Consider the following 12995-nt stretch of genomic DNA (forward strand, 5'->3'; position numbering starts at 1 on the left):
ATATGAACATAGCAAAGCAGGTCATTATACAAAGTATGTTACTATCAGTGTCTTTGTAAATGAGTACTTAGATTACACTGAAATACATCCTCTAAGAATCAACATAGCTATTGATAGTACCCATCAATTGTATCATCCACCAGCATGGGAGAAACTCTGAGATGATGGTGTCCCCTCTTCATGTGCCTTCTCTTTCCAACCTTCCCTAGCCTTCTGAGTAAAATCTCTGACTTATACTATATCAGATTGAATGTTTCGTAAATTCCTAAGAGAGCAGTGAGTTTTCTTACATCAAAGATGTGGCTCTTTGAGCTGTTCTGTGTGACTCTTTTAGGGGGCACTAGCCTTCCACATTGCTGCAGGTTTGTCTTGACAGACTGTTGCTGGACCACACATGTTCTCTGCATGCCCTTGCATTCTTCTCCCCTAAGGCATAAAATATGGAGCAGTCCCATCTGCCATTCAATTCTTTTGCCACATATAATTCAAAATAACAGGACTCAGTAGCAGTGGGAGAAGAGAACAGGTTCTGAAAAGAGAACAAGCACAAAAATAAAATTTGAAGGAATCACATTTGTCAGATTGTTAGCACTGTTTCAGCAGGTAGCAGAGATTTCAGCTTGTGACATCAGTGCTGGTCAGGAGAAACAATGACATTTAAATATAAAATTTAAAATTTTAATTTAAATATCTAAAGGATATTCAGTTTCAAATGGTGGTAAAGGTTTTGCAGAAGCCAGATCTAACTATAGAAGATACAAAACTTTACACCTCCTACATTTGTTTCCTTAGATGCCTGATAAAATGGCATCTTAGGATCTTAGGCTGGGTTGAGCTCTTGAGTCTATCAGCACATGCATTGGGGGTCTGCAGATGAATCTTTCTTTTTTCCCGAAGCGCAGGAGAGGACATGACACTGTCGGGCATGCCAAAGAACTATGTCAAATCAAAAAGGCACAATGTCACATTCAGGTACACAAGACAAGGTACGCAGGGTACCTGCTTGCACTGCGGTGCTGCACAAGAGCCTGAGGTTGAGATGATGACCTTCAGTTCAGCTGCTTATCCAACTCTTTTCTGCAGGTGTGAGGAAGGGTCATGTAATTTATTGCAACAAATTTGTTGAAGTTGATACATTTTTTGGTGTGTGTAGCTCATCCACAGGATGAAATGAGTCTGTGAGAAGTCAAAGTATTATCACTGCTTTCAGATGCTGAGTTCCATCCTGTAATTTATAGCAATTTATTTTTTTTCACTAAAGTTATAAACCAGAAGTACATTTTATAACTTTTGGGTTATTATTTTAGAAAAATATTTTTGTCTTCTGTCTCTTTGCACATATTTCTTAGAAACATGAATGAAATTGTGGAGAAGTCTTCATAATACATTGAAATAGACTTTGAAGGATTAAATTAATATATTTATATTTTTACTAATAATATAAGTGATTTTGAATAAAAGCAGATAATTCAGTTGGCTGCTGTTACTTACACTAATTTATAAGTATTCAAACGTGGTCATAAATCCCAGAAAAATAATAAAGCTTAATAGAAATCAGGAAATTTATACAAGAACCTAATGTGAAAAAGCATTATTTATTATACACGATATTTTTCCTAGTTCAAAAGTGTATCATTCAGTCAAGAGGCAAAGTACATAGCTTAGATGATTAATTACATATACCAAAGAACATTAAGATACAGAGCATAAAAATATCCATATAATGAAGCCTGTTTGGTAGGGAAAACAGCAGAAATACTAAAGAAAGTCTTTGACTTTACAGCAAGGTGATCAGGAGCTTCCAGCGTTCACTGCAGGAAAGCACTGAGAAACATTTAGCTTCGTTAACTCTGCATTATAGAAAACTAACATTAATTTTTGATAGGTATTTTTCACCATTATTCACTCAACCACAGCATTAATTTTTGAAGGCACAAGCATATTAAACGGGGACATTTCACATAAAATTAAACGCACGTGTCAGTTAAACAGTCCTTGAAACACCTTACCTCAGTGTAACAGAAAATTTTAGGTACAGCTGTCAGCTAAATAAAGGAATCAAAATTATTGACAAGGTTTAATTTGTAATTCATGCTTTTCCATTGACTGTGCTGTCATCTGTACATCATTGCTGCTTCACTTTTCTAGAAGGGAGCTGTTCTGTTCCTACATCATCTGTACTGTAAGATGCCATTGTAAAGCCAGTCTTTCCAGTAAACAGATTCCTCCAGTTCAGTAATACTTTTCTCTTGGTTTGTTTGATGAGGTTGAGGTCAGAAAACAAAAGGATTTTGTTCTCTTGATACTGGATATTGCCTTGCTAGAGTTGCTTTCAGCAGTCTATCCTGTTCTCCTATTTCAAACTTAGATGAAATAAAAACACTCCCACAGTTGTTGGCTGCCACATTCTCCACACCGGTATCCTACAGCACTTTTCCATGCAAAATATATTCTTACCTGATATCAATTTCTAGAAATTCAGCAGGAGTTTTAATAATAAATGAAATAGGTTCTATCTGCCCTGTACAAGAGAGGAAGTGATGGCCGTGCAGAACTTCAGACCTCGTTTTGTTTTCAGTTGCTTCCTCCCTTTTGTCCAGTGACACACATTTCACAAAGGAATGACACCTCAGCCACCTTCTGTACCTTTAGTCCATGCAATTTTAAAGGCACTTTCAGGCTCTTTACCTCTCCTTATCAGGGAAATACAAGCTTTCAGGAAAGAAGTAGAACAGAGATGGGCAGAAACTATTTAGCTATCTTACCATGATCTGCCCACATTCAATGGTATCTGAACTCAGAGCTGCGGTGTGTGGGCACATGCTTCTAATACAGCCCAGACCACAGCACAGAGAGGCTCCAGCATGTTATCCAGCTTTCTGTGATACCTGATTTGCCAAGTACTTTTTAAACGTTATGCATCCAGAGCAATTATTTTCATATGATGAGTCTTTACTAACAAACTGCTGATTCAGAGAGACAGAACAAGACTTTTTTCACAGTGATGACCAAAACAAAATTTATAATAGTTTTAAGCAAATTTTTACTTGTATTTCTTATACATTTGTTAAAAGACACGGCTTAATGCTAACTGAAAAACAGTCAAGGGCAACACCACCAACAATAGCATTTGTACTTTGCTTTAATTTTGTAAACGGTTGAGAATAAAGAACAGTCACAATAAAATACTTAGTTTCTCTTCACAAATACCATCTTCTTTTCCCATTACAGTTTGACAATGGCTTACTGTGCTCTCTGCTGCAAGTAATCACTGCTTATATCCTTATATCAGCTAATTGCAAGCAAACTTCCTTAAAATTCTTGCCAGGAATTCTGGCTAGAGAAGCCTCTGCAGCACTCATGCCAGGCTTAGCTCCCTGCTCACAGCACTGTGCAAGGCAGAGTATGCACAGCATTGTATGCATTGACAAACAGCTACATGCATCTCAGAAGAGGTCACAGAAATGTGTGTTGATCAGATGTAGACAGCACAGGCACTATCACAGTGAGCTTCAGCAGCAACACTCATGCGTCCTGCAGGCTAAGTGCTGGTCACATCCCAAATTTTTGATGAAGTCAAGAACTCTGACAGCAAACTTCCTTTACTTTCAGTGAGTCTGGTAAGCACCTGGACAATCTGCCCTGTATATGTGTCTGCTGCAACATTCTGTTGTTCATGTTGTGATCAGGACAAAACAAATCTAAAGGAAGATAATAATCCATTACCATTTTCAGAACCATTAGCAAATACATGTTTTCCCATAGGCTTTTCATGAAAAAACAATTCAGAATCTTACATTCCCCTGCAGTCAAGGACTTCCTGGCTGAAAAACCTCCCTGGCTGCCAACTAGGGAAGCCAGCAGGAAGGAGGAACATTTTAATTCCCCTTTATTACATACTGTCTCCTTATGTTAAGACTTGAGATCTGTAAAGTTGTATGGAGAATATATCCTTTTAGAACATTGTAATCTTCTCCATCACAGGATTTCTGCTCCTTCCCCTTCATCTCTACAGTTGAAGTAGTGCTAACCTTTTACACACATCAGCATATAAAAATGGGGGGTAGTTAAAAATAATTCAGTTTTTCAGAAATCTAAAGGCACAAAAGCAGCTTTTTGTCTTTCCCAAACCTTTCTTTTGACATACATGCTAACCTTTAGTGTAAATATCTCAGCCCACAACATCACGAGAAATGTACTTTTTCTCATGTGAATTTTCAGAATGTATTGCTGAATAAAGTAGGTGAAATGTTATTTTAAGATCTGAAATGATCACGTTCTGAAGAACAGTTGTGAGCAGGCAAGAGAAAAAGAAAAAAGCTGACTGATAACAATACCATCACAGATAACAGCTCAGGAGGGAATTCTTTTGTCAGAGCATCCCTGTAAAAATAGGAATACATTTTTCTGGATATGTATTATCTTAATTATTTCTATATACTTGTTACATTTCACTAGTAGGAAAAGTAAACAAGAATAAAGACAAAGAGTTTAAAAACTTTTAGTAAGAGGTCACTGACACACAAATTTTGAGGACTCAGACACCAGATGAGCAAGTTTGTTTACAGCTAAGAAGAGGTTCTCATCTGTTTTGCATAGTTGAGAGCCATCCTTGTAAAGTTCTTAGCCATTTCCCTGGGAATGTACAGCTACTGCCATGAAGACTCTAAGTACATACCATGCAATTCTATTTTAACTTTTTTTATGGCACTGGGACTACCTCATTTTGTATCACATTCGACATTTAATCCTGAATCAACTCCATGGACTTAAGCATAGTTTTTCTAACTCATGCAAAGGACGGATGTGGCTGATTCTGTTTGACTGAAATTCTGCTGTGACCTAGTTCTCCTCTAAGGAACACCTCTGAAAATATTTGTGTCCTGGAGCTTCCACTTCCATTCTGGCCCCTACAGGTATTTCTCTTCCACACCTTGGCTCTTGCTGCTCCCTGATGGTACTGGTTATGGGACAGTCACTAGTAGAACAGTGAAAATACTTGCAAAACTGATTCTGAATTATATGCATGCTGGTATTTGCTGGGAATCCTTTAGAAATAAACCTCAGACTGGTCAGAAAGACACTCCCACCCCACCCCCAGCATTAAAGCAGCATTACACAATGTCAACCAAATATAAGATAGTGTTTTCCTGGGATCCCTACAAACTGCTTAGCTGATAAATTATAGTATGCTTTTGACTTGTCAGAACTCAGAAAAGACTGGGAGAAGTGTCATCAGGCTGTAATGGAAAACTAGAAGTGTTTTGAGTAAATCAAAGCATTGCTATGGATAGGCTTTAACTGTGATGATGTGGCTATGGAGAAAACATTACTGTACAGATACATTTTTTTTCACCATTGTGATGAAGGCTGACAGTGCTAATGGGGTAAGCTGTGAGACGGAAGGTCTAACAAATTCTTTTGTCCATCCCAGTAAATCTGCCTCTGACAGATGACGAATAGATAATCTCTAATTTAAAGAATTAATAAAGTACACTGTAAAAATGCCCTACTTGCATCTGCAAACTGAATAAAGTCAAATAATGATTCAAACTGCTAACAGAAGAACCTTTGCCTAAATCCCATTTTGAAATATCTGAAAACAGTCAGTACCAGCTAGTATCTCTTAACTCCCAGGGGTGGCAGGTATCTATTATTGATGGAAAAGATGAGCCATGGCAGAACCATCTCTTAATATGGAAACAGTGATCCACATTCCATTCATTTATAATGAGAATTGCTCATATAAAATGAAAATGTCCTGCTCCAGCTGCTACAAGTCTGAAACTAATGAGAAAGGTTTTGCATTAAATTAATTCTGAACATCTTTCTATGACTATGATGACAGGATTTTGAAAGAAGATATGCTAAATCATCTTCTGAAATATGTATTCTTTCCAGCCATGGACACACAGTTGCTCTCCTACACTCTACTCTAGGCCAGTTCCATTACACAGAAAGACATAAGTAATTCTGAAAATATAGATAACAAAGCCTGTCAGTGAGAATAACTGTATTTTATTATTAAAATATAGAAGAAAAATATAATGTGCCTTACACATTCCTATATGATGATCTAGCAGAGATTTTAATTTTTCGTCCTTAAACATAACGGTACAAGTAACAACAGTTCTTGAACTGGAATAATTTAATACCGTAATGCATCAGGGTTAATTTACCTTAACACCAGTACAGTTACATTTTCTGAATGGCCTTATTTAAGTTCAGTCTAAATGTGATGAATCTAGTTGTCAACCCAGCACAGATGACTTGTACAACAAGGTGGAAATTCCCCAAAGGACTACGATCTTTTCCAGTAAAGGAAACATTATTGTCATAGGAGTCAGCACCTACAGGAGTTTCCTCAGGTTAAACACTTTATACCCTTTTCTGAAGGCATAGCAGTGCTGCAGGTAAGAACATGAGGTTCAAAGTTTAAAATGACCACCAGTAGCAAATTATCCACATCTCAAAGAAGAAAATCCACAGATTCGATATAAAGGTTTATTTTATAGTCCTAATAGTTCAGCTGTTCCATATCAGCAAATTGAAGACACATCATTGAATTAATTGAAGTCAAATTAAAGTAATAAAAATTGTTACTATCCTAACTGTTGTGCCTGAAAGTTCTAGAAAGGAGGGGGAATCCCTTTTTGCCCCTGTTATATTAGAAAGTCAACATTTTTTTGCAAAGGGCTTCTTGTCTTGCAAAGTGCTATCTGAGTGCTCAATTGTTGATTGGATTTATTTATGTAATGAACAGAGCAAATGCATAAGAGGGAAAAAAGAACCATATCATGTTAATATTATATTAATATAAAGATATCACCTGTTACATTAGTGGTGGCTGTCATTAGGCGGATGTGTTACATCAAGAGCTATGTCTTGAACAATTAATGTAATTCCTCCTCTATGTTACATTTATGGTTTCCTAATCACCTTCACACAAAGACATTGCAAGAGTAATTGATGTTTCTTTGACACAATATGTATTGTAACTCTTATTATTATTTGCATTCCACTTTTAATCAAAATTTCAATGACTTCTATTTAAAAGATGTGTAGATGTGGTGTTAGGGACATGGTGTAGTGGTGGACTTGGACTAGGTTAATGGTTGAACTTGGTGATCTTAAAGGCTTTTTCCAAGCTAAATGACTCTATGACTTGATTGCAGCTAGTAGCAGACCAGGGTGGCTTAAATTTACCTCTAGGAGTTAAAGATGTAATTTTCTTGGATTGTATTACTGTTTAAGCTAATCAAGACTTGAAGAGTTACTCAGTGCAAAGAAATCTAAGTTGCCCCGGGATGTCAGAAAGGAGCACTAACTTGGCAGAATTGTATTGTAAGTTGGATGCCTTAAATCAGGGCAGTATCTTGAAGCTGTTTAATCTGTAAAACAACACGGAATATGGAAATATCCAGGCCATAAATCTGTATGACAGTATGCAGCTCAGTGACACAGAATATATATCTTTATGATACACAGGACAACAAGGTGTTTATTAGGAAAAAAGGCTAATGTGGCAAATACCAGCTAAAACATAATGTAGTAGCCTGACCTTCAGCATGAATTGAAATTTGAGATAAAAAAATATTCCTTACAATGTAATTACTGTAGAACAAATATTTTAAAGGCTGCTCTATATAGTACTCTCCTTTAAACACTTGAATGGATATTCATATTAAATTACAAGTAAAAATGAGCACTCAGTTAAAATGCATGATCTAATTGTCACTTGTCATTGCAATATTATATAAAAAGAATTAGCAGGCTCCATTAGTTTCAACATTTTGGCACAGCTTTCATAACTCCTAGATATTTTAACTGCCACAGATGTCTGTGGATTATTATTCATGCTAGGCAACTGTGTATCAGCTGCAGTGGACAAGACAAAAACTTAAATAATTTTACTACACTAAAGTAAAATTATGAGAATTAATTAATTTTGTTGCATTTGCCATTGTGTTGGATTTCAAGTTTTTTTAATGGATATGACCAGTTTATAAAAATGTCAAATATAAAAGAAAAACAACATGAGCTTTCTCTCATGGATGAGGAATACAATCTTTTTATCTTGTTCAAAATAAACCAAACACATTTATTTGCCCTCAAAAAAACCCCACCACTCTCTCAAATGTCAGTTTCTATTTGATAGTACTAGACAAACATTATTTTAATGAAGAAACATATTTTATACTAAACAGGAAACTGTTTGCATATTACATAACAATAAATGTGACTATCTCCTACTTTATTATATATAATACCTTTTAAAATACGATCCTTTTGAAATATTAGGAAAATAAGCTTGTTTGTCTGAAATGTGGCTGGTTTCAGCCTTTACAATGGCCCAATTTACACATTCCTATAGCAAAAATAAAAATGCTTTCTATAAAAAAGATTCAACATAGCAGATAAAATCAAGATGCCTTGGTCCAAGACTCTATAGCGATACTCTTTTATGCATGTTATAGAGCTTCTATCATGTGAAACTGACTTGAAATCCAATCTCCAGTGATCTAAATATCTGTTGACTTCTGAAGTAAATAGAAAAATCAGTGCTGACAGCATGAAGTTACTTTGAAAATGGATTTAACCTATACTTACCCTGTAGGTTTACACCTCCTTGGGATTTAGTTTCTTCAGAGGCAATGCCAGGGCAAATATGATAGACTTGGTCTTCTAATCCCAGCCAGGCAAGCAACCCAGGAAATAATAGCTTTCCTATCTCTTTCTTCCATACCTGAAGATAGGGAATTCCATATTCCTAGTGTTAAGTAAAGACAGTATTTCCTCCTGTACAAAAATCAGACTGTGATAGTAGGGATGCATTTCTGCAAATGTGTAGGAGAAAAAGTAGATATGATGAGAGGTTTAAAAACAATACTTTTCCCTCTCAGTAATTAGGACATCAATATATCATTAAATATATTTACCAAAGACAAAGGCTGTTGAGAATGTGGACCTAAAATGTCCTTAAACTGACAACGATTATTTTTGTTGCACAGAAGATGCTGAGACAGGTTCACATGCACAAAGAATTATTAGCAGGGGCAATTAGCAGCAGCTGATAGTACACCTTAGCTCTTATGTTGAATGTTACTTTTGGGGAAGGGGGAAGTAGAGGAGAGGGAGATAAATAGTTGCTGGTGGCCAGCTGAGAAAAGAAGAGATGTCAGATCCTCTGATGAGCATCCTCCCCTGACAGCTGGTACTGTCCACCATCCCATTCTCCCTGCAGTTATGCTCCAGGTGACCTCAGGACCTGCCCCAGACCCTGCTGGTTGTTTCTGTGTGTGATGTTATCAGTGCTGATCAGGGCACACAATGAGTGCTGTGTAGTGACTCATGGGTCTCCTCAGGTCAGCCAGCCACTACAACCAAGGAATGGGAGACAGGGCATGAAGAGGTCAGTCTTGGATGTGTTGGACACTCCCTAGGAGAATCTGCCACCACCACAGCAGTGATTTTGCTGGCATGAGGCCATAGGAACAACAGTGTGGAGGCATCAAGGGAAAAGGTTGGAGTCTGTGGGGCAGCTAGTCCAAGGCTAGGAACATGGAAGTTTTTTACATCTGCTGTACATGATATAATATATATGAACTCTTCACAAACCACCCATGGCATCCTTTACTGCACTGAATTCAATGCCCTTCCCAACCAAAGCCAGAGACCTACCCTTTTATGTTTATATATATATATATATATACAAAATTTTTATATTTATATCCAATTTCAATTCAATCAATAAAGAGAGCACTTTTTAATCTTTTGCTTTCTTATCTAGAGCCAAGTGGGAGACACCAAGGTTTAGAATCTAAGGTTTTAATATTTAAGTTTTTTTAGGTCTAACCCTGCTAGACAGTGAGTGCTGCTTTACCTCTGAAACTGTCCTACTTGTACATCCAAAATAGAAGAGTATGATTCAAAGAGACTGAAAATGTTGCTAGTTTAGAAGAAACAGTAAGTGAAATATACCTATTCTGAACTCCACAGTAATTGAGTAAGTAGTAAAAAATGGGGTAATTTATAACACAAACATTTATTTTGCTTCCCTGTGTCTTTCTCTTGGGGGTCAATCAATTAAAAAAGCAGTCTCTTAATCAATTTTCAGACTTGGTATTCTTATCCCCTTGGACATCTATTATCAACCAAAAGAAAGAGTCTAGGGCCTATGATATCCAAAGACCCTCATGTCCCAGGCCTTAATACTCTGAATAATTTTGAAGCTGAAGTTGTGAGACACCTCATCACCCCATCAAAGATGTCAGTCAAAGATTCTTCAGAATGTCAGTAATGCAATGTTGAATTAGAAATATCACTTCGATGATGAAAAAAGGTGTCTAGATTTTTTTAATTCCCTGTGTCTTATGTGTTCTTGTCCATCTCTCTACTCAGGGTCCTCAGTACCTGTCTATAAGCTCTGGACAAATTTCCCAGTTTGCCCTCACTGAAATCAAAGGCTTTAGGAGCCTCTTTGATCTTGCCTACACCTGGATGAGCATAACAGCAAACGTTTTGGATCCTGATTTGCATATCAGCCACTCCAGCATGACACATCAGACACTATCAAGCTAACTGTGCCTTTGAGCAACAGGATTTGAATTTTTTTCATAGTTTAATTAGATACAAACTGACAGACTAAATTCTATCTGCCACAGCAGGGCAATAGTTAGGATATAAATGTATTAGACCTCTTCTTCTTTGTGCTTGGAGTGCCTGGCCTGATTGGCTTTAAAAGTCCTTCCAGCAGGATCTTACCTAAATTAGCACGCAGCAGTGTGCCTGCCTGTTCCTTCTGTGTTACACTGGAGCTTTGCTGGGAATAGCAGTTCCTAGTTCTGCTTTTTTCAGGCAATCATTTACAGAATTACAATTTTCCAAAATGCCTGTGTGAGAGCAGAGAGCCCAAGAAAATTACAGACTCTGACTCTCACAAATACTAGGCTAATGACAACTCTGACCTCTCCTGATTTCCATGATTTTCCCTCTCTCTGTCTTGGCTTGAGGCTGCTGTATCCCATGGTCAACCTCAGAGACTTCAGCCTTTCTAATATGTATTTGGTTCCTCCAGTTTGCTTTTCTCTGGAAGATAAGACAGCAGTACACATGGTCTTTAGCATTTATAAATAATGGAGCATGGTGGGAAAGGAAGTAGGTGAGAGAAAAGTAAATTTTAAACTAATGAAGATTTTGAACAGGTCATAGGTATCTTCCCACATGGAGATCCTTCTGGGCTACATATTTTCTCTATCTTTCAGCCCCTCCCCCTGCTCAGAACCCTAAGGGTCTGGGCAACATAATCAGCTTTCTTAGCACATAAACCAATTACCTCCCTATCAGTGTAGACCAACAGGGCACTGGAAGAGCATTAATCCACAACAGAGTTAGTAAGTGCATTAGTAGTTCTTCTGGTTTTGCTTATTAAAACTAGGCATATTTAGTTATGATAAAGAATGCTTGTTAAATTGTTAGTTGTTTAAGCCAAAGTGCAAAAAGGCATAAAAATCTAAGGAAATTTTTGGAAATTATTGTTACCCTGAGTTTTTGGAAGTGTCTCTGTCCTGTATGACATAATAAGTGTCATAATAATAATTTAAACCTGAAATCTTCCCTGATCCAGAGATTTTAATAAAGGAAAGGACCTTAAATAAGATGGCAGAAAAAACTCATCATATCGAAAGTGAGTTCAGAGGTTGAAAAAACATTTCTATTCCTGATCCTCCAGTCTTGTTTAGGAAGACTGACCACTTCCATCCTTCAGAGAACAAGTTACTTTCAGCTCTTTGTATCTATAGCTCCAATCATTGGCAAAATCTTCATAGCATCACATATAAAAGCAAGGTGAAAGCTTGTAAAAGCAAGGAAATGTTGTTTGTCTCTTAACTGTATGCTATAATATTCTTATCTGACAGCCAATGTACTGTTTAACTGCTTATCATTACACCTGTCTCTTCTGAACAGAACTAGTGTACTCATTCTAGACAAAGCATGGTGACATTTACCTGTGGTCTTTCTGCCCTGGCAAGATAATGCAGGATTAATAAGATTCCATATGTATTCCTACAATACTATTACAGAACTGACCCTCTTTTTATTGGCTCTAATACTTAGATGCATATTTAATCTGTATTTGGGTTCTGCCTGTCACATAGGAATTATCACAACTTTACCATCAGATTTTCTAGCACACAGTAACAATTCTGATGGCATCCTATACATCACACTAGCATAGACAACAAGTTTTCCAGGGACTGTAGTGCCTACTAGATGCCAGGAGACTGTTTTGCCTTCTTAGTGTTTCCTTCCATCACAGATTTACTTTCATTAATTGATTCTGTAAATCTGGCCAAGTCCTTTAAAATTTCGTTGAGCTTGTATTCCTGGCTCTCTAATGCTTCTCAGGACCGTGATCTCCAACTAAGAGCATCCTAGAAAGTCACTCCATTCCTTTTTCTACTGCAGAGACAGTTTTTTAATTATTAACCTTTCTCACAAATAGGACCAAAATGGTCTTTTGAAGCATTTCTGGCGTCTCCTTTCTCATTACGAAACAATTCAGATAATTTTGTTAATAAAAAAAAAATACTTTTATTGGTCAGATTTAGGGAAATCAAGCCATTTTGAGATGTTTGGTTGCTCCTACTCCCCCTTGCATTCCTATTTCAGTTTACCATTGTAGACTGGAACAGACTAAGACTTTCTCCACCCATTGAATGGAAGCTAAGAAATAACGTAGCATGGCATTTGACATATTCTGCAGCTGCTACAACTGGAGTTCCCTACCTCCCTCTTGATGCTGAATCCTGCCCTGAAACAGATAATTAAAAAAGTAGTCAGAGTGTGATTGACATCAGATCATTATATTGTTGATACCTACCTATAAGAAACAATGCACCTCACATAGAAGTGAGAAGAGTGCTATTATGCTGCTTTACAGCTTTCTGCCCCTTACCATTAAAACCTTGCTAAGTAACTGAAGTCTGCAGGGA

At 37.1% G+C, this 12995-nt stretch overlaps 1 long non-coding RNA gene across 1 annotated transcript; it reads right to left on the reverse strand.

Annotated features, from left to right (window-relative positions):
- Positions 1-1576: 1576 nt before the first annotated feature.
- Positions 1577-8745, reverse strand: LOC127384011 (uncharacterized). Its single transcript, XR_007889348.1, has 2 exons — positions 8611-8745; positions 1577-3701 (listed from the first exon to the last, which is right to left on the reverse strand). It is a non-coding gene; the product is annotated as an uncharacterized LOC127384011 (long non-coding RNA).
- Between the last annotated feature and the right edge of the window lie 4250 nt (positions 8746-12995).

Source organism: Apus apus, chromosome 1, assembly GCF_020740795.1.
Source record: "Apus apus isolate bApuApu2 chromosome 1, bApuApu2.pri.cur, whole genome shotgun sequence".
Taxonomy (NCBI): Eukaryota; Metazoa; Chordata; class Aves; order Apodiformes; family Apodidae; genus Apus; species Apus apus.